Below are 27,944 nucleotides of genomic sequence, written 5' to 3' on the forward strand. Positions count from 1 at the left end.
TGCCTATGCTAAAGGAATCTTGACTGTAGCCTCTATGCCTGATCTGAAATCAGGTTCTACATGTTCTATCTCTTAAGCATCTCTTCAATTCTGCCGGTTCTTTTCATCCTTGCCATCATCCCCTTTATGTCAGCTACAACAGCTTTCTAAATGGCCTACTCTGTCTTACATTTATTCTCCATGTTATAGTCAGTAAATCTTAATATGCAGATATGACCTTATGGTTATACTGATTAAAACCATAACATTCAATATAAAGTCCAGATTCCTTGGTGTGCAGATTGGCAATAAGGATTAGAGACAAATAGCAGGTACCCAATAAGTGGAAGCTGCTATTATTGCCCAGGATATGAGCTGGGCTAATAGTTGGAATGTAGACTGGGATAGGGACTGAGATGGTGAGCTGGAATGTTGGCAGTGGTAATCAAAGTGATAGTAACAATGATTTGTGAGGTGGATCTCTGTTTGGGGGACAAGTCTCAGGGCGCTGGGGTCCGTTCAGGTTAGTCTTCTTAGGAAGTCCAAAGCTGGACTTCTCATTGCCAGAAGGGTTGATATGTGGGATCCCTAAGGCTGAGTGTGATCAGAGGTCAGGGATTTTGTGGACCCTGGTTCAGTCTTGGCTATGGAGAGTATTTGCCTGCAGGAAAGGAACCTGCTGCCTGTTTTGGTATGTCTCAGCAAGCTTTATTGAGATAACGTCCACATGCCGTACAATTTACCCTTTAAAGTTTTTATGGTTTTTAATATAATCACAGAGTTGTGCAACTATCATTACAATTGATTTTAGAGCACTTTTGTCATTCCAAAAAAGAAACCCCTGTACTCTTTAGCCTTCTATCACTCCCATCATCCCCAGTCCTAGGCAACCACCTGTCTACTTTCTGTCTTTATAGATTTACCTATTTTGGACATTCTATATAAATGAAATTATGCAGTATATGGTCTTTTGTGGCTGACTTCTTTAATGTTTTCAAATGTTCAGTCATGTTGTAAATGTACCAGTACTTTGCGCCTTTTTATTACCAATGATATTCCATTGGATGTACATATGTGTATATATGTGCCACATTTTATTTACCTATTCATTAGTTGATGGACATTTGGGTTGTTTCTACTTTTTAGCTATTATGAATAGTGCTTCTATGAACATGTGTGTATGAATTTTTATATGGACATATGTTTTTATTTCTCTTGAGTATATATCTACTTGGGAATGGGATTGCTGGGTCATATGGGATGCCCATGTTTAACCTTTTGAAGAACTATAAGACTGTGTTCCAAAGCAGACAAACCATTTTGGATTATTAACAGCAGTGTATGAGGATTCCCAGTTTCTTCACATCTGAACCAACACATGTTATTACCTGTCTTCTGTATTCTAGCCATCCTAGTAGGTGGGAAGTAGTGTCTCATGGTTTTTATTTACATTTTCTTAATGACTAATGATGTTGAACATCTTTTCATGTGCCTATTGGCCATTTGTGTATCTTATTTGGCAAAACATTTATTCCTGTCCTTTGCCAATTTTTTAATCAAGTTATTTGGGGTTTTTTGTTGTTGTTGTTGTTGAGTTTTCCTTTGCTCATTTTAAAATCAAGTGGTTTACCTTTTTATTATTAAGTTGTAAGCATTCTTTATATATTTGGGGAATTTTACCATCTTAACAATATTATGTTTTCTGATTTATGAGCATAAGATGTTTCCATTTATTTAGCTATTTAACTTATTTCAACAAACTTTTGTTATTTTTGAGAGTTTAAGTTCTGCACTTCATTTGTTAAATTTATTTCTAGATTTTTATTTTTAAAGCTATTTTAAGTAAAATTATTTTCTTAATTTCATTTGATTGCTTATTGCATGTGAATAGAAATACAATTGTTATATATTCTAACATATATATATCTACTCAATATATATCTAATATATACACATACATATCTATACCAAGAGAGATAAATGGATAGCTATGTCTTGTATTCTGTAAACTTGCTGAACTTGTTTATGAGTTCTAAAGTGAATTCCTTAGTATTTTCTGTATACAAGATTATGTCATCTGTAAATAGAGACAATTTTACTTCTTTCTTTTCAGTCTGGATGCCTTTTATTTTATTTCCTTGCCTAACCATTTTCCTATGGTTGAAAAAAAACCAGAGACCAAAATTTTGGCATGTGAAAATTATATGAAATTTAAATTTTAGCTCCTATAAAGTTTTTTAGGAATGCATGGCCATGCCTTTTTGTTACATATTGCTTGGATGTTTTTTCTCTACAGTAGCAGAGTTGAATGGTTGCAATAAAAACCATATATGATCCCTGGCTGCTGTGGCTCAGTGGATTGAGTGTCGGCCTGCGAGCCAAGTGTCGCTGGTTCAATTCCCAGTCAGGGAGCAAGACTAGGTTGCATGTCAGGTCCCCAGTTGGGGCACAAGTGAGAGGCAACCACACAGTGATGTTTCTCTCCCTCTCTTTCTCCTTTCCCCTCTCTCTAAAAATAAATAAACAAATAAATTATTTTTAAAAAATTAAAAATGGACCTGCCTTTAAAAAAAAAACCATATATGATACTGTCATCACTTTGCACTGCTGCACTACACATCACAGTGATGCACTTATAACTTGACAATGTTTCAAAAGTAACATGTATATCGTTGTACTGCAGCATTTTATTTTTTTATTACCAGTAAACATATCATGTCAAAACAAAGAAAGAAGAAAAAGTGGACTTTGTCATACTTTTGAGGCCACGGTGGGCTGGGGATTATTTTGTTGTCAAATTAAATAACAGTTGTTTATTACCCAATGACATTATAGCTATGCTAAAAGAACACAATATGCATCAACATTGTTGAACTAAATGTTTGTTGTAATACTCCGAACTCACAGGAAAGAAATGGTTAGAAAAATTAGAAAATTTAAAGTGGAATATCTCATCCAAGCAGGATTTCTTCATAAAAATAAAAAAATGAAAATCAGACTGCAATCAAAGTTAAGTTTCCAAGTGGCTCATTTGTTAGCAAAGCAAGGAAAGCTGTTTACAAGTGGCGAGTTAATTAAATTGTGTTTGATTGTAGCAACAAAAAATATGTCCAGAGAAAATAAACTCACTTAAGACTATTAGCCTTTTGGCAAGAATAGTTGTTCAAAATGCTGACGACATTGGGAGCAACATAAACAGTAAATTAAAAGACAAGACAAATGATTTCAAGAGGTTGTTCTTGGCTCTTGATGAGTTGACAGATGTTAATGATACTGACCAGTTATTATTGTTTATTTGAGGAATCAATGCCAAGTTTGGAGTGACTGAAGAATTAGCCTCCAAGAATAGTCTAAGTAGAGACTTACAGGTGAGCATAGTTGAAAAAACACTGATTCAGTACAACCTGAAATAAAATCTGCTAAAATATGTTATAACTAATGGTATGTGTGGCAAAAATATGTGTGGAGCAGAAAAAGGCTTAGTTGGGCAAATTTACAAAACTTGTAAAAATGTAAAAGGTGTTTAAAGCCTACAGTTATTAGTTGTAGTATTCATTGGCAGGTACTTTGAGAAAAATATTTTAATCTATCACGTGTTATTGAACCAGTAGTGTCAACAGTGAACTTCTTACTATATATACTACAAACAGATATTATATAGACATACACACACACCCCTACACATATTCTTGGAAACTTGACCATTGACAATTCTGTGAATTTTTGTCATAAGTAAGAGCTGAGTATATTAACTTCTTCTACCATACAGAATTTTGATGGCTTAATGTGGTAAAGTTTTACTGTGATTTTTTTTGAGCTCAGAGCTGAGACAGAAATTTTTCTGAAGGAGGAAATGGCCCACCACCACTATTATCAAACCTAAATGGCTTTGGAATTTAGCTTTTGCTGCAGACTTGATATATTTACCAACAAATTAAACCTAAAATTATAAGGCAAAACAATGCTTATTTGTGAAACTTGTATTGTGGTAAAATAATCTCAGCTATGACTAATGTTTGAATCACAAGTTACGTCAAGCTGCTTCATGTACTTCCCATGCTGGCACAAGTTGAAATAAGAATCAGGATCTTCATTCCCACAGAAAGTTGAAGTGAAGTTTTTTCTAGCTCAAACTATAGCTCCAGTGTTTTTTCCAACATTGGTGCAAGTTCAAAGGAAATTTCCATATTTCAAAATTCATTTAACTGTGCAGTTAAGGAGCTTCCACCTAACCTTCAATTGGAAGTGATTAATCTCCCATCCAATGACAGGCTAAAAGGCAAATATCAATATAAGAGTCTAGTAGAATTCTAAAAATATCTTCTAAGTGATGAATATGCCCAATTAAAATCATATACTCATGGATTGATATCAACATTTGGCAGTGCTCATCTGTGTGAAAAGACATTTTCAAAGGTGAAATACATAAAATCTCACTACAGGTCAGCATTAACAGGTGCACATTTGCAATCAATTTTGATGATAGGGCACACTAACTTTGCATCCCGATGAAGTGAAATGTTATTTTCCCCCTGCCAAAAAAGAATTCCAGTATTCTCCTTAGTAGACCTACATTACAAAGTCTTGAATGCAATTATATTTTGAATTTTACCAATAAAAATTGTAGAAATTAAATTTTTTCTTTTCTTGTATAGCCTTGATTTTGCCTCTTGGCTCACAAAGTCTAAAATATTTACTATCTGGCCCTTTATTGAAAAAAATTGCTGACCCTAGCTTACAAGATGAAAACCTACCCCCGACCTATGTTCCCAACCTCATCTTTGTCCTTTAATGTTCCAGCTCTTCAGAACTATCCTGCAGTTAACCTAATGTCACACTTCCTTATTTTCTTTGCACATTGCTATGCCCTTTGCCTATAATGCTCTTTCTCATCTTCCCCACTTCCATTGGATGACTTCTTATTGTCCTTCAGGTCTTAGCTTAGACATAACTTTTCAAGGATGTATTTACTGACAGTCCACACCAATGAGAGATAGATATTCCTCCTATGACCTTCTGCAACATCCTGTACCTGCCCTATACCAGTAATCTTTAAGCAAATCTATAGGGCAGAGAGTCCAAAAATGCGTGATAGAAAATAAAGTCTGCCCATATATGTTTTCTTTCCCCCCCACAAATTATAGAATGCTTTATACATAGTTCTGTACCTAGTTTTTTTTCACTTACTATAAACTTGGAATTTTATTCCATATATACCAGATAGAACTGCCTCAACTTTTTAAAAATTGAGATAGAACTTACATACAATAAATGTTACTAATTTTAAGGGTACAATTCTGAGTTTTGACAAATGTATACAGTCATGTAAAACACTACCACTATCCTGTTATAGAACATTTCCATTACAGTAGTCCCTCTCTATATCACAGTTCACTTATCATGGCCTCACTGTATCGCGGGATTTTTAAAAATATTATATTTAATTATTTATCACGGATTTTTCACTGTATCACAGGATTTTGTGGTACTGTATACGTATGTTGTTAAAGTTATGTAGGTTTAAGAGTATAGAATAAATGTAAGGTGCCTACTTTGCAGGGGGATCTAGAACATAATACCTGCGATAAGTGAGGGAATACTGTACCCCAAAATGTTCCTTCTTGCCCCATGCCAACACTGACTTGCTTTCTGTCACTGCAAGTTAAATTCGTCTTTCTAGAATTTCATTTAAATGAAATCACAGTATATGTATTCTTTTGTGTCTGGTTTCTTTTACTAAGCATGATGTTGCTGAGATTTTTCCATGTTGTTCCATGTTTTATGTTTCTTCTGCTTTATTGCTAAGTAGTATTCCATTGTATGGATGTACCTCAGGTGTTTATCCATTTACCTGTTGATGGACATTTTGATTGTTTCCAGTTTGGGACAATTAAAACTGCTGTGAACATTTGTGAGTACAAATCTTTGTAAGGATGTATTTTTATTTTTCTTGGATAAATACCAAGAAGGGACATGGCAGGGTGATATGGAGGTGCATGTTTAATTTTTTAACAAACCACCAAACTGTATCATTTTATACATTCCAAGCAGCATTTCATTAAAGTTCCTATTGTTTCACATCCTCCCCAACCTTTTCTATGATCATTCTTTCTAATTTTGGCTGTTTTTTTGTGGGGTTGGGGGGGCGGGGGCATATAGTGGTACCCCATTGTGGTTTTAATTTACATTTTCCTGATGACTAATGATGTTAAATATATTTCCGTGTGTCTATTTGCCATCAGCATATCATTTCTGGTGAAGTGTCTGTTTACATCTTTTGCCCATTTTTTGACTGAGTTGGTTGTGTTTTTATTACTTTGTTATAAGAGTTCTTTATATATTCTAGACATAGTTCTTTTGTCAGATAGGTTTTGCACATTTTTTTCCAATCTGTGGTTTGCCTTTTCATTTTCTTAGCACTGTTAGATGAGCAGAAGTTTTTAATTTTTGAGTCCAATTAATTTTTTTATATTTCATATTTTGAGTCTTATTTAAGAAATCTTTGCCAAACCCAAGGTTACTAAGAATTTTTCCTATGTTTACTTCTCAGAAGTTTTTTAGTTTGGGCTCATCTGTTTAGTTCTGTGGTCCATTTTGAGTTAATTTTTGTATATGGTGTGAAAAAAGGGTCAAGGTTCTTTTTTTTTAATATGGCTACCCAATTGTCTAACACCATTTGTTGAAAAGATTTTCTTTCCCCCCCCCAAGAATTCCTTGAATTACTTTAGGAGCTTTGTTAAAAATCTGTTGATCATATAATGTAGATCTATTTCTGGATATTCTATTGTATTGATCTACATATCTATTTTTGTGCCACTATCACATTGCCTTGATTATTATAGCTTTATAATAAGTTTTTAAGAAATAAGTCTATAAGAAGCCAAGTGGCAAAAGGTTTTCAAGTTTTTTCTTCTTTTTCAAAATTGCTCTGGCTATTCTGAGTCCACTGTATGTCCACATACATTTTATATTTTTAATTTTAATTTTCAATTACAGTTTACATTTAATATTATTTTGTATTACTTCCAGGTGTACAGTGTAGTGGTTAGACAATCATATACTTAGAAACTGTTCCCCCTGATATTTCCAGTACCAACCTGGCACCCATGTAATAACTACCCACATAGTCATTACAATATTATTGACTATATTCCCTATGCTGTAATTTACATCCTCAAGAATATTTTATAACTACCAATTTGCACTTCTTAATCCCTTTTTACCTTTTTCACCCAGTCCCCCGACCCTCCCCTCTTTGGTAACCATCAGTTTGTTCTCTGTATCTATAAGTCTGTTTCAATATTGTTAGTTTGTTTCGTTCTCTAGATTTCACAAATAAGTGAAATCATGTCCCCATACATTTTAGAATCGGCTTGTCAATTTCTGCTAAAAAGACTGCTGGGATTTTTATTAGAATTTCATTGAATCACTAGGTCAACTTAGAGAGAATTTCCATTTTAACGGTATTGGGTCTTCTGATCCATGAACACAATATGTCTCTCAATTTATTTAGGTCCTAATTTTTCTCAACAATGTTTCATAGTTTTCAGTGTATAGTTTTACATATTTTTTGTCAAAATTTCCACGAAGTTTTTTATATTTTTATGTTTATGTTATTGTTTAAGTTTCTTTTTTAGGTGTTTTTCCAACTTTTTGTTTTCAAACATTTCAAATTTGAAAACCAGAAAAACTTAAAGAATACACATATACCCTTCACCTAGAGTCACCTATTAATAACACTTAGCCACATTTGTTTTGTGTCTCTCTCTCAACACTCATATACACACAGGAGTATACACACACATACACACACACACACACACACACACACACTTTGCTAAACCATTTGAAAGTAATTTGCAGTCACCATGATATTTTACCCCTAAATCTTCAGTATATATCTCCTATGCAAGGACATTCTCCTACGTGATCATAATCACCCAAGAACTTCTGTTTTTCACCTCCAAGAACTTTAACCTAAATATACACTATTATCCAATATTGTGTACAGTCTGCACTAAAATCCCCCCATTTGTCTATGGCATTGTTTAAATTTCAATCATGTTATTCCCATTACCCCAAATAGTTTTCTTCTGCACTAGTTAATCACTAATAGAATAAATACGGAAATAAAATGCATTTGATTTTTATATAATGGTGATGTATCCTACAATCTTGCTAAGCTCACTTATTATTCTTTCTTAAGTGTTTGTTGGAATGTATGATGAAGCCATCTGGACCTAAAGTTTTGTTTGTGGGAAAGATTCTAACTACAAATTCTATTGTTTTAAAAGATATAGGGCTATTAAGGTTATCCACTTCTTGAGTGAGTTTTGGTAGTTTCTTCCTTTCAAGGAAATTTTTTATTTCATCTAAGTTATTTGCATACCATTGCTCATGATATTCCCTGTTATCCTTTTAGTGTCTGTACGGTCTGTTGTGTTGTCCCCTCTCTCATTGCTAATATTGCTAATTTGTGTCTTCTGTCCTTTTTCTCCCTGACTGGTCTGGTCAATTTTATTCATCTTTCAAAGAACCAGCTTTTATTTGCATTGATCTTCTCTATTACTTGTGTTCTCTTTTTCATTGATTTCTGTGCTTATCTTTATTATTTCCTTTTTTTCTGTTTACTTTTGGTTTAACTTACTCTACTTTTTTCAGTTTCTTACAGTGGAAGTTTAGGTCCCTGACTGAGACCGTCCTTCTTTTCTCACATAAGGTTTTAATTCCATAAATTTCCCTCTAAGTACTGCTTAAGCTGCATCCCACAGATTTTGATATGTCTCATTTTTATTTTTATTTGATTAAAAATATTTTCCAAATTCCCATACAGATTTCTTCTTTGACTCATGGATTACTTAAAATTTATTGTTTTTAAGTATTGGGAGATTTTTCATATATATATATTTTTTATTTGTTTGTTTATTTATTTTATTTTTAGAGAGGGGGGAAAGGAGAAAGAGGGAGAGAAACATCACTGTGTGATTGCCTCTCACTTGCTCCCCCAATTGGGGACCTGATTTGCAACCTAGTCATGTGCTCTGACTGGGAATCAAACCACCAACACTTGGTTCGCAGGCAGACGCTCAGTCTCATATATCTTTTTGTTATTGATTTCCAATTTAATTCTGCTGTGATTAGAAACTTACTTTGTATGTTTGAATCTTTTACAAGTTATTGAGATTTATATTATGGCCCAGAATATGATCTAGTTTGGTAAATGTTCTGTGGACACTTGAAATGAATATGTTCTGTTGTTGTTCAGTGGAATGTTCCATGAATGTTAATTAAGATTATTGGAATTTAGTTTAATAGGTAGTTATTTCCAATCTTTTACTATGAAATTATCAATGAGCATCATTAGTTCTGTAAGTGAAAATTTCTTGATCAAAGGATATATGCATTAAAAACTTTGACAGATGTTACCAAATTTTCTTCCATGTAGGTTATACCAGTTTACATCCTACCAGCAATGTATGTAAGCTGTTATAGCACCTTTTACATGGCTTGCTTCACCCACTAGACTCACTGTTCATCATTGTACTCCCAGCACCTGGAATGAGGCCTACACGCCTACTTGACCTCTACCTGTTCTTCAAAATCGACTTGGCTATACTTGGCCCTTTGGGCTTCACTCTTTAAACTTGGCCCCAGCATTTCCTCTGTGGCCTAGAAATTGGAAGAAGGTCTACTTCTCCTCTTCACACTCTGCTCTCAAGGACTTACTCTCATCCCACCTTCTGCAGATGACTTCCCAGATGACTGTGACCGTCAAATACCTTGTTACCTCTGAACTGCTACATTTAGAGTTGCACCCCACAATCTAGTGCTTGATCATATCCTGTTTGTTTGCTAATGTTCATGTGATTTGTATGCCTAACTAGATTATAGGCTCCTTCAAGACTGGGATATATTTTTCTAAAATATTAGCAAATTGAGTTCCTTTTCTGTGACAGGTCTTGTCTTGGTCACTATACTATCATTTCATCTCATCTTCAGAGCAACCTTTTAAGGCAGGTGTCATTTCCCTTGTTTTACATAGGAGAAAACTGAGGATCAGCAAGGTTAGAGAGTGACTCAAAATTTACCAGCTAGTGAGAACGAATGACTAGGGTAGCAATTCAAACTTGGGTTCCATCTGACTCAATGCCCATGTGCCCTTGGCTTTTACTCTAGCTGGACTTGTAACCTCTTGGTCATCAGTCTGACTGTCACCAGGTGGAACAGCGCCAGATAAATTTGACTCTCCGGATGGTATCTGATGGCCCAGCGTTCTCTGCAAACATCTTTGGCCTCTCTGTCTGCATTAGCTGAGGCTACCCTTTCTATCAGGATTTACCTATGGGCTGCCACCCCCTGGACCCCTACTTGGTAGTCCACAGGGCCTTTGTTGTCCCCTGGTGGGTTTTTCCCAGCCATTTTTGCCGAGTGAGGCCCTGAGCAGGGCCAGCAGTAGACAGTGAGGCACACCCTTAATCATCAGAAGCAGAAGTGTGTTCTGTAGAGATGGAAAGCAGACCTCCCGCCAGGAGAGGACACAAACCAAAAGGAACCTATCTCAAGTTTGAACTGAACTCTGCTCCTTTTCTGTCTCTGAGATCTGGAGGAGTTTGGTTCTCTTTGTTGAATCATTTTTCAAATATACCCTCCACGCCGCTAAAACGGATAAAACACACACCCTCTCTTTGCAGGAGTTCTTTAGGAAACATCTTACTTTCAGTGCCTTATATACATGATTGCCTCTTTGCTGCTCAGCCAAACCCTTGGTTTACTCCAGCATCAGTAAACTGCAACAGAAACCCTCTTTTTTAACCCACTAACCCCCCTCCCCCCACCAGGGAAAGCACAAAACAGCAAATGTGTAGAAGAAAGAGGCCAGTTGTGCTTTATGCTGGTTTTCTGCTTAAGTCTAAGAGGGAATAAGTCAAGTCCTGACTTAGAGTGGAAAAATTTAGGGAAAAGAGAGGCTGCTGTGGGAAAGTGCTCTAATCCTGGTTTGTCCTACGTTTGTTAACATGTCAGTACAGAAGCCCTCTCTGAAGCTGAAGGGGGTGTCTTGGGTTAAGAAGTGCCATCATGGCCCTGACCAGTGTGGCTTAATTGGTTGGGCATTGTCCCTCAAAGTGGAAGATCACTGGTTTGATTCCTGGTCAGGGTACATGCCTGGGTTGTGGGTTTGGTCCCCAGCAGGGCGCCTGTGAGGAGGCAACCAATAGATGTTTTTCTCCCTCTCTTTCTCCCTTCCTTCCCCTCTCTCTCTTAAAAAAGAAAAAAGAAAAATGCCATCATGTATTCAAACAAATGAACACTGAATGGCCCATGTGGTGATTTTCTTCCTTTGTCCCGATGGTAAAGTCAAGAATTGACTAGAACATGGAGGTGACTCTTCTCACTGACAGAGTGACCCAGCAGCTGATGGGAGGGTTGACATATGAGGGACTTGTGAGGTGCCAACCCCCCCTGGAGGAAAGAGCCTGAGTATTAGAGGGGTCCTTGAGAAGTCATGGTATCCAATCTTTTGACAAAGGGGAGAAGCAATCCTATGGTTGAAACTTTTAGAGAAAAACCTACAAGTAGCCTCCTGAGGAGTACCATTTCCTTGTTCTTCAAATGGAAGTAGGTCTTCTCTGCTTGGCAGACATCTCTGTACAACAGTGACCACTCTTCATACTTCCTTCTGAGGAACTCACAGCCCATACCCACTCTTACTTAACCTCTTGCCTTCCTCAGGGTGCAGAAATTTTATCTTCATTCATCTGACAAGCACTACGAACACCCACTGTGTTAGGTGCTAGGAGTACAGTGAGGAAGGAGAAAAGACCCCTCTAAATTAAGAGTATGGTCTAGTCAGGGCAATGAGGCCAAAGGAATCACTGTAGTAGAAGCGTGTTGTGCTTAAGGGAGGCTACATCTGATTGTGTCCTTGAGGGATGGGTAGGTGTCTGGGGATGAGAATAAGCAATGTTGGGAAAAAGGAGGGTGTGTTTAGGAACATGTGGCCAGAAAAATTAGAAAAGACACAATATGGAAACCTTGAGTGCCTGGTCACAGGATTTGGGCACTACTTGAGAGCTGATTGAAACTTCAAAAAGGCTTTTGAGCAGAGAAGTGACAAGACAAAAGCCTTTTTGGAAAGATTAATCCAGCAACTTTGTGTGGGACTTTGGTGGAGGTGGACTAGAGAGAGAACCAGGATGAAAGGGGGAGGTTGGGGAAACTCTTGAAGGCTAGATGACGGTGTTAGTGATGAGAATGAGTAGAGAGGAAGAAAGAAGCAGATGCATTAGAGAAACACCATGTTGGCAGAATTAACCAGGCACAGCTGGTGACTGGATATGATGCCAAGCTGTCAGTCAGAGACAACTTCTGATTTTCAGCTCCAGTGGCCAAGAAAATGCTGAGACAGGTAATAGAAGTCAGAGAGTCAGGAACCAGAATGAGCAGGCTCAGGGAGCTGATGCTCAGTGCCTTTTGTGGTGTCTGAGCTCCGTCTTCCATGCTCACGTGTCCATCTGGAGTTAAGAACATAGGGTTAGTCAGCAGGAAAGGCCTGCATTGGAGACACAGAAGTGGTAGTTATTGCTGCAGAAATTGTGGAAGCCCTTGAGTGGGAGGTGAGAAGTAAATGGCCAATGCCCAGCCTAGTACCTGGCCCAGAGCAAGACTCCTGTGTTTATGAAAGGAGGAAATAAGTGATAGATGAATGAGTTTAGGACAGAGTCCTGAGAAGCACTTACATGTACAGAGTGAGAGAGAAAAAGTATAATCTGTCAGTGAAGGAGAGAAAGCTAGGAGAACCAAGAGAATGGCCCTGGGAGAAGAGGACAGTGGAGGGGAAACTTTCTGGAAGGAGGTGGCCCACAGTGTTCATCACTGCAGAAAAGTGCAGATCCTGGGAAGGCTGTCGGGATGGCTGGCTTTGGTGCTATGCACTGAGCAAGTTCTATAGCTTGCCTCGGTGATGGGACTCCGGGCCTGGCCATTCATGCTCACCTTGTTGTCTTTCCTGCTTCGTCATAATGGCTGCACCTGTTGTGTGAGTATTGGCTGTGGGATGCTGACTGATGGCGAGGGAGCTCCTTTTATCCCTTGCCTTTGGCCAACAGTGAAGGACTGCAGAGCATGCTGTGGGGTGATAGTGTGTGGACTAAGATGGTTCTATTTTCTAAGACAAAAGAGGCTTTTCCTAGGGCAAGGGGCAGAGTGGGGACATAGCCCCCATCTCTGTAAAGTTTGCATCTTGGCCTCCCAGAGAAAGAGCGGACAAAGCTGTGAGCTGGTAGACAGCCCATTCAAGGCCAGTGAAGTAAATGTAGGGATGGTTTTCTTCAGAAATCAGATAAGAGGAAAGTGGTGCCAGAGAGGATTCAAAACTTGTCCTGTACTCTTTGCCAGATTTCTTTGTTGTAATTTTCATTTTCCTGTCTAATGTATTCTTTGAGGAGCAACCCCACAGCCTCTAAGCAGGAACAGGAGAGCTTCAGGTATAGGATGGAGATTAAAGGTAGGGTGAGAGGAGGGAGGGGGAGAGTGGCTGCTTGGAACTCACTGCAGTAAAGGTTCCAAATAGGATGGGGTAATAGGGCAGGGGTGAGGCATCTGGTCCCAGAGTGAGCCAAGAATAACCGCAGTGGGAAGGGGGGAGGAGGAGAGGCTGCTACTCCCACGAGCGCGCTCTCCCAGTACGGTCTCCTGGGGAGGCAGCTGTGACCCTTGCCAGGTACCACATCCTTTTATTAGGTTCTGCTTGGCCTCTTAGAACAGGGCTGGATGAGAATCTTGACTCTGCGGAAGAAACTAAGTTAGGGTGCAGTAGGGACATCCCAAGAGTGAGGTCCTAGTAGTGCGGTGGCTGGCATAAGGCCTGAGCTCCATCTCCTTGAGAGCAGGCAGTTTTTCTCCCTTCCATTGACGCAGAGAGTGCCCTGTCCAACTGCCTGGCAAAGGTCTGGATGGCATGTGCTTGGAAGGTGAGCTCAGGGGGTACACCTCATAGACGGGATCCATTGCATCCACTTTGGAATGGAAGGGCATTTGTAAGGAGTGAGATGAGACCTACCAAAGGAGAGGAAGTTTGGGTTCCATTCCTGGAGGGCTTTACTGAGCATTCACATATTCCCTGTGGGCTAGAGGCAGACTTGCCTGAGCCTGGAAGCTGGAGGCTGACCTCTTCTAGCCTCATGAGTAAGGAAGCAGAACAGCACAGCTAGGCTGTTTTTCTGCCCAGCGGTATCCTCCTTGGCAGCGCACACCTCTGGACAAACCATGAGGCCAGGGGCCAGGCTCCTGAGGCCGTAAGCACAGCAGCATCCCCCACTGCAGCCAGCCTGGAGTCCGGGAAGCCGTGGAGAGTCAGACTTGCACAATGATATGTGACTGAGCATGGCCGTGCCTGTGCTGTGTGCACTGCTCCCTGCAGAGGGCCTGCGCATACCGGTGCTTACTCCCCGGCTGCCTGTGTGGTGTCATCTGTCCTGGCTGACACCCCATGCCAAGGTACCTGTTAAGTGCAAGGAGCCAAGAAGCACACATGCGTGCATGCTGATCGTAGCAGAGCAGCCAGTGCATGTGGCTCATTTTCTTGGGGTCCTGAAGAAGTAACTCTGCTGTGGTGGTAAAGGCTCTCCTGCCCCCTTTTTGGGTCAGAGACAGGCCCCGGCTCTTCCCACATCCTGCCACCGTATTAGGGGCAATGGGATGACTCAGAAGCTACAGGGGCCATGTCTGCTGCGCCTGCTGGGTGCAGGGGGCAGGGATGCATGTGAGGTGGAAGGAAACAAGGTAAAGGTGCCCTAGGCCGCTGGAGTGGGCCCTGCCAGCTGGCAGAAGCAGTCACCCTGCAGCTGTGGATGACTGCTTGGGAGACCCTGTGGAGTGGGTAGAGTGGTGAGGCCTGCCAGGCTGTGCTGGCCAGGCAGGTGAGAGAAGACAGACTGTAATTGACCCCTGCCATCTTCCCTCAAGCCTTCAGTCCCTTCAGAAGTCCTCTAACAGACCTCAAAGGTTTGCTGCAGGCACGGTTCTTCCTTTAACTTCGTTTGGCTAGAGCCTGTGCTTTTCCCCTTAACCAGTAGGTCAAGGGGCCTGAATGGCTCTACTCCCAGCATCCCCCAACTCCAGGTGCAGGGGCTAGATTAGCTACAGCATAGGAGTCCTGGAGAGACCCCTAGCCTAGATGGTAGTGGCAAATAAGGTAAATAGGCACCAGGGAAGAGTGGAAGCCTTTTCTCGCCACTTGGCTACGAGGAAAGTTCCCCCTCTGAGACCATCAGTGTAGGTACATGCAATGGGCACCAGCCCTTGGGATCTGGGATTGCTGGTGTTTTGGGCTGTATTGTCTCAGTCTCCCACCAGTACAGAAACTCTTCAGGGAAGAGTCAGGCTCCCCTCACCAGCAATAAAAGACCACATACAAGAAAGTGTGGTGCAAGGGGTCGGTTACCCAGTCAATGTTCCAGTGAGGCATCATTTTGAACCCAGACTTTATTCCATGGAAATTTTGGCACTAGCTTATACCCAGGATTTAGCTCCTGACCAAGAAAACCATGAAAAAGACAGCCAGACAGTGGAAGTTATTGATGAACTGACAGATGGTATGTTCCTATTTCATCCCAATACCTTGGTTAGCCTCACATCTTCCTTGACCTCAGGCTGTCCTCTTGTTCCTGCCTTCCAGTACCATCCCTATGGTATGCCTCTGGTCTTAATATACACTACTGTCCCAAGACTTGGACAGGCCCTGGGGCAGCTCACAATCCCCACACCAATGTCATTTCACTCTTGTACCTTGAGGTGTTAGCAACTTAGTGCCCTTGCCTTCCTTGGAAGGATGGGCTCTAAGTGAGCAATGATCTTCATCCCAGAAGCAGCAACAGAGACATCAGCGAGGCCTTGGAAAGATAGGTGGCCAATAGAACCTATGCCAAGCTCCGTCAGCCCAAGGACGCCTTACTGAGAGATTCTTCCTAGAGGAAAGAACAGATTAGCTGAGCCTCCCCAAAAAAGAGAAGGAAAAAGAACACAAATGTTTCCTTTAAAAGGGAGCAAGAGCAGATGGAAAGAGGATTTGTATTAATGAAACCTCCGGATATTAAGGGTGAAATGAATGCCAGGGAAGGTTATTATCATTTCATTAGAACACAAAGGAAGAAACAAACACATTATTATGTGAAACCCAGAAGTTATGAACAAGGGAATCCAGCAGGGAAGTTATTAGCTGGGTTAATTAAAATAGAACAAGCCAGTTGAGTAATTCTGTCTGTAGGACACAACCAGGAAGGCATAATTCATCGCCCTTGAGAAAAATATTCAGGCTTTTTCTCTTTTTTCTCGTTTACCAGAAATTCTGTGCTTTTGATATTGCCTCGCAAACCAAAAAGACTTATTCTTGTCAAAAACTAATTAATTTAGCACCAGGGTGTTCTACTGAAGAGAGTTCAGTTCTGATCAGAAAAGGCGGAAATCCACCAGAGACCCATGAGCCCAGACAGCCAGGGCACTTCTTCTATCCAAGATCATGGGCCCCTCAAAGATCTCTTCAGTGCCAGTCTGCAGGGATATGGGAGGTGGCAGCAGAAGGTGAGACGGAGCCTCACTCATCCATTCCAGTGATCCTGGGCAGGCCTGGACTGTCTTCTGTATTCTGCTCACTATCTTCTCTTCTCTGCTTCCACTTGGAGTTAGGAGTCCTTAGTACAGTGCACGCTCTCTAGAGCCGTCAGAGCCGGTCTTTCCAGCTAACCCTGTTGACAGCCAGCACAAGGGGGAAATGACCAACGGGGTTGCTGTTGCAGCACCACGTCACCTGGTCACAGGATCCTGGGATTCACTTGTTTGGGGAGAGCTCATATCTGAGATGCTGCTCCCTTCAGGGAGTTTAGAGGTCCCAAGCATGGCAGTCCCCAGCAGGCCAAATGGATCTCATCAGCCCTAGGGATCCTGCTGGTTTCTTGTTTGTCAAGTCTTATGAATTACAACTGGGGCTCTGGCTTTGATTCCTTTGAGACTGACCTCCAAGGGCCTTCTCTCCAATTAAGGTACCAAAGAGCCAAAGCTCCCAAGTTCTTTGGCATAGTCACAGGATGTGAGAGGAAGAAACTGGGGAAGAGAAAGACAGAGGAAGAGTATGAGACCTATCTGAAGCCACAGAGCTAATTAGTGTCTGAGCAGAACATGAACTAGGGTTTCTTAGCAAGTCCTGGTAGCTCACTTCTGCCTTGTGTTCATCATGCTCTGTCCTAATTCAGGGCTGTCTACCACAGACATGCCTAGGAGACCCCTAGAGAACACAAGATACCTTTTAATGAGAGATTATGTGGAACAGTGCTGTTTCATAATTGCCATTTGCTTTTTCATTACTTAATAAACTTTATTTTTAGATAAGTTTTAAGTTTACAACAAAATTGAGCAGAGCCCTGGCTATTGTGGCTCAGTTGGTTGGAGCATCATCCCATGCACTGAAAGGTCGTGGGTTTGATTCCCAGTCAGAGCGCATACCTAGGTTGTGAGTTCTGTCCCCAGTCAGGGCACATACAGGAGGCAACTGATTGATGTTTCTATCTCTCTGTCTCTGAATTTTTTTTAAAAAAATGAGTAGAAAGTACAGAGATTTCCCATATACTCCTATCCACAAATGCATCACCTCCCCACTATCAGCATGCCTTCCCACAATTGTAATTTGTTATAGTTGAGAAAACTCCATTGACACTCCATTATCACCCAAAATCCATAGTTTACATCAGGGTTCACTCTTAAGTGTTGTACATTCTCTGGGTTTTGACAAATGTATAATAACGTGTGTCTGCCATTACAGTATCATACTAAATAGTTTCATTGTCCTAAAAATCCTCTGAGTTCTGCCTATTGATTCCACTCCCTTGGCAACCACTGATCTTTTTACTTGCCTCCACAGTTTTGCCTTTTCCGGAATGTTATATAGTTGGAATCATACAGTATGGAGCCTTTTCAGATTGGCTTCTTTTACTTAGTAATATCATTTAAGTTTCTTCAATGTCTTTTCATGGCTTGATAGCTCATTTCTTTTTAGCACTACTTCGTTGTCTGGATATACCACAGTTTATCCTTTCACTTACTAAAGGACTCTTGGTTATGTTCAGGTTTTGACAAATACGAGTAAAGCTGCTATACACATCCCTGTGCAGGTTCTTGTGTGGACATAAGTTTTCAGTTCATTTGGGTAAATACCAAGGAGCACAACTGCTGGATCGTATGGTAAGAGTGTATTTAGTTTTGTAAGAAAGCACTAAACTGTCTTCCAAAGTGGCTGCACCATTTTACATTCTCACCTGCAGTGAACGAGAGTTCCTGTTGCTCCACATCTTTATCAGCATTTGGTGCTGTCAGTGTTCTGGATTTTGGCCATTCTAACAGATGTGTAGTGACATATCACTGTTTCAATTTGCAATTTCCTAATGACATATGATGTTGAACAATTTTATGCTTAGTTGCCATTTGTGTATATTCTTTGGTCAGGTGTCTGTTTAGGTCTTTCGCCCATTTTAAATCAGGTCATTCCTTTTCTTATTGTTGAGTGTTAAGAGTTGTTTTACATATGTTGGATAACAGTACTTTATCAGATGTTTCTTTTGCAAATATTTTCTCCCAGTCTGTGACTTGTATTCTCATTTCCTTGACATTGTCTTTAACAGAGCAGAAGTTTTGGGCTTTTTATTTTATTTATTTGTGATATATAATTGACATATAATATTATGTAAGTTTAAGATGTTCAAGGTGTTGATGTGGTACATTTATACATTGCAATATGATTTCCACTATAGCATTAGCTAGCACCTCTAGTCATCTTATCATTTCTTTTTGTGATAAGAACATTTAGAAGTTTTTAATTTTAATGAAGTACAGCTGATCAATTATTTATTGCATGGATTGTGCCTTTGGTGGTGTATCTAGAAGGTCATCACCAAACTTAAAGTCATGTAGATTTTCGCCTGTATTATCTTCCAGTTTTATGGTTTTGCATTTTACATTTCAATCTGTTATCCACTTTGAGATCATTGTGAAAGGTGTAAAGTCTATGCCTATACTGATTTTTTTTCACATGGATCTTCAGGTGTTCTAACACCATTTGTTGAAAAACTGTCTTTGCTTCATTGTATTGCCTTTGTTCCTTTGTCAAAGATCAGTTGATTATACTTATGTAGGTCCTGTAGGTCCTGTTCCATTGATCTATTTGTCTATTCATTCTTTTTTTTTTCATTGTTTTTCTATTAGTTGTCCTACTTTTTCTTTCATTGCTCCCCACCACCCTGCCCACTCCTTCTCCCACAGTCAATCCCCACCCCATTGTTCGTGTCCATGGGTCATCCACACTAGTTCCTTGACTAGACTCTTCCCCTTCTTTACCCCCTTCTTCCCCTCCCCACTGGTCACTGTCAGCCTGCTCCTTGTTTACATGCCTCTGGTTCAATTTTGCTCATTTGTTTGTGTTGTTCATTAGTTTCCTGTATTAGGTGATGTCATATGGTATATGTCTTTTGTTGCCTGGCTTATTTCGCTAAGCATAATTCTCTCTAGTTCTATCCATGTTGTCGCAAATGGTAGGAGTTCCTTCTTTCTTTCTGCTACATAGTATTCCATTGTGTAAATGTACCACAGTTTTTTGATCCACTCATCTATAGACGGGCACTTAGGTTGTTTCCAGCATTTGGCTATTGTAAATAGTGCTGCTATGAACATAGGGGTGCATAGGTTCTTTTGAATTGGTGTTTCAGGATTCTTAGGGTATAATCCTAGCAATGATATTGCTGGATCAAAAAGCACTTTAATTTTTAGTTTTTTGAGGAAATTCCATACTGCGTTCCATATTGGCTGCACCAGTCTGCATTCCCACCAACAGTGCAGTAGGGTTCCCGTTTCTCCACATCCTCACCAGCACTTGTTTGTTGATTTGTTAGTGAAGGCCATTCTGACAGTGTGAGGTAGTATCTCATTGTGATTTTTATTTGCATCTCTCTGATGGCTAGTGATGTTGAGCATTTTTTCATATGCCTATGGACCCTCTGCATGTTCTCTTTGGAGAAGTGTTTGTTCAGGTCCTTTGCCCATTTTTTAATTGTATTGTCTGTCTTCCTGGTGTTGAGTCATATAAGTTCTTTATATATTTTGGAGATCAAACCCTTGTCTGAGGTACCATTGGCAAGTATGTTTTCCCATACTGTTGGTTCCCCTAAAAATATGGAACACTTCACAAATTTACATGTCATCCTTGTGCAGGGGTCATACTAATCTTCTCTGTATCGTTCCAGTATTTTAGTATGTGTGCTGCCGAAGTGAGCACTGTCTATTCATTCTTAACACCACATTGTCTTGATTACTATGAGAATCCAGATACATTAGGTTGTCAGATAAGCCTTCCTATCAGGATCCACATCTACTTTTCCAAGCTAAGCTGGATTCCTCATTATGTCTTGTTATAGTCTATTTTCTGGGATGTTCCCCAGCCCCTTTGGTGTGGATGAGTTTTACCTATCCTTGAACATCCACCATTTGTAGTCTCATTCTTCCATGACTCCTCTATCCTGCACAGTTTTATAGCACTTGTTTTCTAGACCACTTATTTTTATTATGAACCTACACAAATTTATTTTAATATTTTTAATTTTTTTTAAAGATATTGTTTATTTTTGGAGAGGGGGGAAGAGGGGAAGAAAGAGAGAGAGAGAAACATTGATATGTGAGAGAAGCATCGATCAATTGCCTCTCACATGCGCCTCTACCAGAGACTGGCCTGCAATTTAGGCATGTGCCTTGACCAGGAATCAAACCAGCAACCTTTTAGTTTGCAAGACCAACGCACTGAGCCACACCCATCAGGGCACCTACACAAGTTTACAAGAAGAAAACTTATGGAATGCCAAACAGGTAAACCTTTACTGCCCACAGTCCCTGTGGTTTTGGTGGAGAACTTTGCACAGCTGTCCCTGGTGTGGTCTCTGCCTTGTTCAATGGCTACATTTTATTTGCAATCTTTGTAGTACGTCGCTGTATTTGTCATTGACGTGGTTACCTAGTATTCCATGGTGCACACTCTCTGCTTCTCTTTTAGATCATTGTATTGTGTATTTTGATTCAATTTTTCATGCAAGTATGTGCAAGAGACCACATCTCTTGTCTGTTAGGATGTCAGTTGTGAGCTCCTCAAGACCAGGATTATTTTCAACATCACTCTCTCCCCCACAGCGCTTAGCTTGCATATACCAGATGCTCAGAGAGCCCTGCTCAGTAGAACTAAATTATCCCAAAGCCAGGCATTTAGCCATATAATTCACCCCCCACTTCTACCTTGATATAAACTAAACCCATACAGGCTAAGATGTGAAACAAGAGAGTCTCCAGATGCTTGATCGCTCTAACATTGCATCTCTCAGGGAATCTTGAAGATCATCTTCTCCAGGAGCTAATGCACACAAGCCAAACATAAGGGTCAGGTTCCTGGCAAGTGCTTCTTGCTCTTAGTAACACAGGCCATAAAGGGTCTAGAGCAGTGGTTCTCAACCTGTGGGTCACGACCCCTTTGGGAGTCGAACGACCCTTTCACAGGGGTCGCCTAAGACCACCAGAAAACACATATACAATTACATATTGTTTTTGTGATTAATCACTACGTTTTAATTATGTTCAATTTGTAACAATGAAAATACATCCTGCGTATCAGATATTTACATTACGATTCATAACAGTAGCAAAATTACAGTTATGAAGTAGCAATGAAAATAATTTTATGGTTGGGGGTCACCACAACATGAGGAACTCTATTAAAGGATCGCGGCATTAGGAAGGCTGAGAACCACTGGGCTAGAGGGTCATGGAGAGGGTAGAGTTAGTGACCCCATACCTATCATTTCCCCAATTTTGAATGTAAGCTCAACCTCAATGAACTACCTACTTAATCTATACTCTGAAGAAACCTGGCCTGGCTCCTCTGCCCTTGGAGGGTAAGCATTTCAGAAGCATGTTGTCCTCCTTTCCACAGGCAGGCATAGCTAGCTTCAAGCAAAACTTTTTATGAAAATTCTCTTTGAGAGAGAGGGAAAAAAATATTAGAGAGTGATTATTTGCTTTTTAAAAGAAATTAAGAAGCATTTCCTTCAAGAAACACAGTCCCATCAAACAATAAAGGGTGGTCCAACAGCCAGCTCTTCAGAGCAGTGACCTGCGATATTCCTTCCCTGCCCGCTTCACTCACATACCTCTGCCTTTTGGACATTTCACCCTCCTGGCTAGGAAAATTCTTCTCCTACCTTTTCCCCCATTTACTCCTTTAATTCCTCATGGTCTCATCTTCAGATTTTTTTCCTGGACTCTAAATATGGGCCTATTCTCATGAGTCTCTGCTTCAGCCCTTCTCTTTTTTCCTCTGCAATGCTTTTCTGGCTGCATGCTTTTCCTGATGACTTTAATGATGCCCTTCAACAGTGACTCCTCAAATCCTATCTTCAACCAGATCTCTTGAGCTGACTCTACCAGTGCATTTTCTGATGTCTGCTAAACGCATTTGGCTGGCAACCCAAATCCAACTTGCAGAAACAGCCCAAGCCACTCTTCCCCCTGTTTTCCCAACTTCCATCAGTGACCTAGTCACTGATGTTCAGAATCTTGGGGCCTGTCCTGTCTGGATGGCTTACAATCCACATCTTGGACCCTCGCTTTCCTCATCTGTTATATGGAGATAGTAATGCCCTCTCTGCCTCACTAAGATGACTGAATGAAACAAGGTATATGGAGACAGGTTTTAAGCTGTAAAAAGGTACATGAAGAAATAGTGCAATCACAGGACTATCATCTTTAGATTTGTGTGGGTCACTACAACAGCTTTATTACCTTGTGTTACCATTTCCTTCATCTCTATAACTCCCATTTGTCCTTTTATCTCAATTCTTGATATGACCCCCATTGCCTAGCCTAGTTCTGTATCCTCTATTTCAGTGGTTCTCAGACTACAGTCCACGTAAGAATCACTGAGAAGGACTGATTAAAAATGCAATCATAGTCTTATTAACAATAGTGCTGGGACCACTGAATATCTACGTGCAAATGGCTACCTAACACTATAAACAAAAATTAATTCAACCTGGATCAAAGACAAAAAATGTAAGAGCTAAAAATACAAAACTCTTAGAAGAAAAGGTAGGCGCATAAATCTTGTTGACCTTGGATTAGGTAATGGTTTCTATGATATGACACCAAAAGTACACCAACCAAAGAACAAATAGATATATTGGCATTCATGAAAATTAAAAATCTTTGTGCTTCAAAGAACACCATCAAGCAAGTGAAAGACAACCGTCCACAGATTGGAAGAAACATTTTGCAAATCATGTATCTGATAAGGGACTTCTATCTATAACATATAAAGGACTCTTATAACTCAATAAAAAGATAAATGACCCAACCCTGGCTAGGTGGCTCAGTTGGTTGGAATGTCATCCCATACCTCAAAAAGGTTGTGGGTTCGATTCCTGGTCAAGGCACATACCTAGGTTGTGGGTTCAATCCCCAGTTGGAGTATATACAGGAGGTGGCCAGTCGATGTTTCTCTCTCATATCAATGTCTCTCTCTCTCTCTTTCTCTCTCTCTCCCCCACCCCCTTCCTCTCTCTCCGAAATCAATAAATATATCCTTGAGTGAGGATATTTTTAGAATAGATAAATGACCCAATTAAAAATGAGGAAAGAATCTGAATAGACATTTCTCCAAAGAAGATAGACAAATGGCCAATATGTACAAGAAAAGATGCTCAACAGGGAAATGCAAATTAAAACCACAATGAAATCATGTAATATTCCAAAAACCATTTAATTGTATAAATGGGTAAATTGTATGGTACGTGAATTATATCTCAGTAAAGCTACTTTAAAAAACACACACAATGAGATAAAATGATACAGCTCCTTTGGAAAAAACTCAGTAGTTTCTCAAAAGGTTAAACAGAATTACCATATGACCCAGCAATCCCACTCCCAGGTAAATATACAGTCAAGAAAAATGACAACATACATCCATACAAAAACTTGTATACAGATGTTCATTGAAAAACATTGTTCACAATAACCAGAAAATAGAAATGACCCAAATGTTCATCAGTTAATGAATATATAAGTAATAAGTGATATATCCATACAATTGAATATTATTCAGGCATAGAAAAGAATGAAGTACATATACATTCTGTAACATGGATGAACCTTATGCTAAGTGAAAGAAAAAGACCACATGTATGGTTCCATATACATAACATGTCCAGAACTGGCAAATCTATAGAGATAGAAAGGAGAATAGTGCTTGCTAGAGCTACAAGGGGAAGGGGAAAAAGGGAGCTAAAGAATATGAGGTTTCTTTAGGAGGTGATAGAAATGTCCTAAAATTGATTATAATGATAGTTGCATAACTCTGAATATACTAAAAACAGTGAATTGTACACTTTAAATGGGTCAGTTGTATGGTATGTGAATTATATCTCAACTTTAAAAATACAGTTGAAGGGAAAAAATTGGTGGGGAGGGTTATAGTAAGCTGTAAATGCCAGGCTGGATTCTGTAGGGTGTTTTCTCAAAATGCATTTCATCTACCATCTGCATCAGAATAGTTACAATACCAAGCCTGGCCCCATCCCAGAAACAGTAATCCAGAATGTATTGGATGGTATCAGTACCCCACTTTTGTAGCAAGCACCCCAGTGAGGCTGCAGCAGGTGGCTACAGCCCATTGAGAAAAAAGGCGTTGCATTGATCAATCTTGCTGCAACCAGACTCCTGCTCTCTTCTGCCCTGCACCACATTGCTGCCAGATGAGCCTCCAAGAGAACTTGCGTCTGGTCCCCTCCTTGCTCAGAAACCTTCTACATTTTCTCATTTCCTTGGCATGGGCTCCAAGAGCTCTAAGCCATCTGGTTTCTACCTTCTTTTCCCAGACTCCCCACATGAGTCTTCTATGTCGGTCAAACTGGAATGTTCATCATTCCCTGAACCCACTTTGTGGGTTCCTACTCGTGTGCCTTTGCCCAGGCTGTCCCATAATCCAGGAAAGCATTTCATATACTCCCAGCTCATGTTTTGCAATACAAATGTTACCACGATCCTTTCATTTTTAACCATAATGCCTTTCGTTTTAACTAGATGATCATCTAGAATTTAGCACATGTCTTTTCATTAACTTTTAAACTATGTAATTCTGCTGCTTGTAAATCAGATAACAATACTCAGAGTTATGAGAGGACACATGTTGTTCAAACAACACAGCCTGACACATGATAGGAACATAATAACTGAGTGAGATAGCACACAACAGGGCCCCCAGTGTGCAGCGTGCGGGTATGGAGGTGGTAGTGCTGGCACATCAGGAGAAAACTCAGTGGATTCTGAGAAGTTCAATGTCCTCCTTGGGACCTAGGGATCAGCGATCTGCGTCAGATACCACTGTGATGTGTGCAGGACTTGGGGGGGCTGGCGTCAGATGCCACTGTGATGTGTGCAGGACTTGGGGGGCCCTGGTTACCACCAAGTTGGTCAAGCCTCAGCAGCTTTGCTGGCGCCAGCTCCTCAAAGTAGCTGGGAACTGCTGTGCTGAATTCTCACTTTAACTGTTGACCCCATTAGGAGGGCTCCCCACCCCATTGTCCACCAAATCACCTCATCTTTGTCTCCACAGCAGGAGAGAAGGCCAACGAGCAGATTACACTCTTATTTGGCAGTAGCCCTTAAAAATAAAATAATGATTGTCAGATAATTATTTTACAGTGCAACAAGAGCCCCCTTGCAACCATTTCAGTAATTACATTAAGCCATTCTATTTGTAAGAAGCTAATAGAAAACAAACCATTAATTAGCATCTTTTCTTTTCTCCCACTGTCCCTTCCCCCTTGAATTATTGCAGCTGCACCCTGGGGCCATAGACTGGGGGTATAGGCATATGGGTGGAAAAAATGAGGAGATACACGGGTCAAGTCTCACAGGAAAGAATGAAGAGTAATGGAAAGTATCAGAGGAAAGTATCAGAATTTTTGTGATTCCAGTGTAAGCAGCCCCAGGGCCTACCGTGGCCTAGGGCCCACCTGAGTGCCACACCTCCCCCCAGCTGTGTAGCTCTGTGTCTGCTCCTTTGGACCTAGAGTCGAGCAGCCAGTAACTAGGAGGCAAGCTGAACCCAATGTGGGCATGTTCCCAGGGGCCTCAGAGCCTATGGGTGGGGCGGGCACCTGGGCAAACAGAACTAAGAAACGGGCAGGAATGAATCAAGGACAGCTTAAATATGCAGAAATGCAGCTCATACCTCTGGGCACAAATAATCCCAAACAGAGTTATGTAAGGTATGGGAGGGATATGCTAGGAGGGATGATGCTGCGAGATGTATATTGGTATGAGCGAATGAAGGAGAGGGAGGGGAAATTCTAGGGGATTTGGCCCTTGTCTTTAGGGTGGGTGTGCATGTGTATATGTGCATATTGGGGTGGGGGGTGTCATTCTCTCTGCAACCCTGGAAAGCAGCTACAAGAAGGTAACTCTAAGTGAGGCTGAGGTCTGCACCCAAGGTGGCTGTCAGGCCACTCCAAATGGGTGGACTCACTGGTTCTGAGGTGGTAGGGACAGTGAAATGGACAGAGAGCACAGATGTGGGACTTGAGGCCCCAGACTTGCCCTTATAAGTCAGTGCACCTTCCTCTGACCTCCATATCCCCTCCCAGCTCACATTTCACCTCCAGCCCTTTCTGCTAATTGGAATCTTCCTCTTCCTCCCGTAGGAAGCCCATCTTGACTGGCCATCCCAGGTCACTCCAACTATCTATCTCCCCAAGGAATGTTCAGGATATTTAGTCTGTTTCTCTCTTAGGAAATTATCCATAAGGTGCTGCAGCTGCGTTATGTGTAATCTTTGTCCATCAGCAAAAATGCTGTCCTCCCTCTAGACAGAGCCTTTGCATCCAGCAGTGCCCAGCACTGTGCCTGTCACAGAGCAGGTACTGAGTGAGCAATGTCTGACTGTAAGGAGAAGGCCAAGGCCAGGCAGAGGAAAGGGTCCAAAGGCTCTGATGGGGATCCCTTCAGGCAGCTGAGCTCCTGAATCCATTGGCCATTAGGTGAGCCCCGGGGACTAGGAGTGGGTTGGTGGTATTGGAGCTGCAAGCTGATTTAGGGGAATAGACTCTGTATAAAATTACATAAAAGAAGCACTTGGCTAGGCATCAGTCAGAACCCAGAACAATGTGGGTAATGTAGGCACTCACTGACCACAGCTTTCAGAATCCTCTAGCTGGGAGAACGAGTCAGATTTACCAGAAGCATGGGTGTGAGTGGGCAGGGTGTAGGAAACAGATTTAGGAATGAATATGGCCAAGAGGGCCAGCTGTTCAGGTCACCGTCATTGTCATCCTCCTCCTCCTCATTGTCATCATTATCGTGATGGGGGAGGGGAAGGTTGATTTGATGCTATGGCCTGCAGTCCTAGGAAAACAGCAAGGAATTCTGGGGCAAAGCGGTCTGGTTCAGGTGCTCAGAGCTCCTGAGGCCATGTGCATGCACGCTGGTTCCCATGGGCATTCCCATATTCATCCACAGGCTGGCTTGCAAGAGTAGAGGTTCCGGAAACCAGTGGTGGACCTTCCAGAGATGGAAGGGAGGCTGCTAGAGGGCCAGCTGCAGGGGAGCAGGTAATGGTAAGGGATGAAGTCCCCACAGCTGGGAACATATTTGGAAACTCTGAGCTCTTCTGAGTTTTATTTATGTCTCAAGTTTTATTGCCAGAGTGGTCCTTGGAGAGGCTTTTGGTTTCCCTTGGTTCACAGGTAAATAGACATTGAGACCCAAAGGGAAAATATACCCCAGAAACCACCAGAAGGAAAAAGAAAAAAACAGAAGGAAAAAAAAAAAAAAAAACCTGGCCAAGCTGAAAGGAGAAGTTTCCTAACCTCTATCTCGGAATTTTTCTACTTGGT

At 40.9% G+C, this 27,944-nt stretch overlaps 1 protein-coding gene and 1 non-coding gene across 4 annotated transcripts in view; one reads left to right on the top strand and one right to left on the bottom strand.

The window, feature by feature from the left end:
* NRG2 (neuregulin 2) overlaps positions 1–27,944 on the top strand; it is a 175,978-nt gene that overhangs the window by 88,278 nt on the left and 59,756 nt on the right. The gene's annotated exons all lie outside the window — the stretch shown is intronic.
* Positions 20,185–20,293, bottom strand: LOC150000696 (U6 spliceosomal RNA). Its single transcript, XR_016513888.1, has one exon. It is a non-coding gene; the product is annotated as a U6 spliceosomal RNA (small nuclear RNA).

The sequence above is a fragment of the Furipterus horrens genome, unplaced genomic scaffold, assembly GCF_987537825.1.
Source record: "Furipterus horrens unplaced genomic scaffold, mFurHor1.1.pri manual_scaffold_10, whole genome shotgun sequence".
In the NCBI taxonomy this organism is placed as follows: Eukaryota; Metazoa; Chordata; class Mammalia; order Chiroptera; family Furipteridae; genus Furipterus; species Furipterus horrens.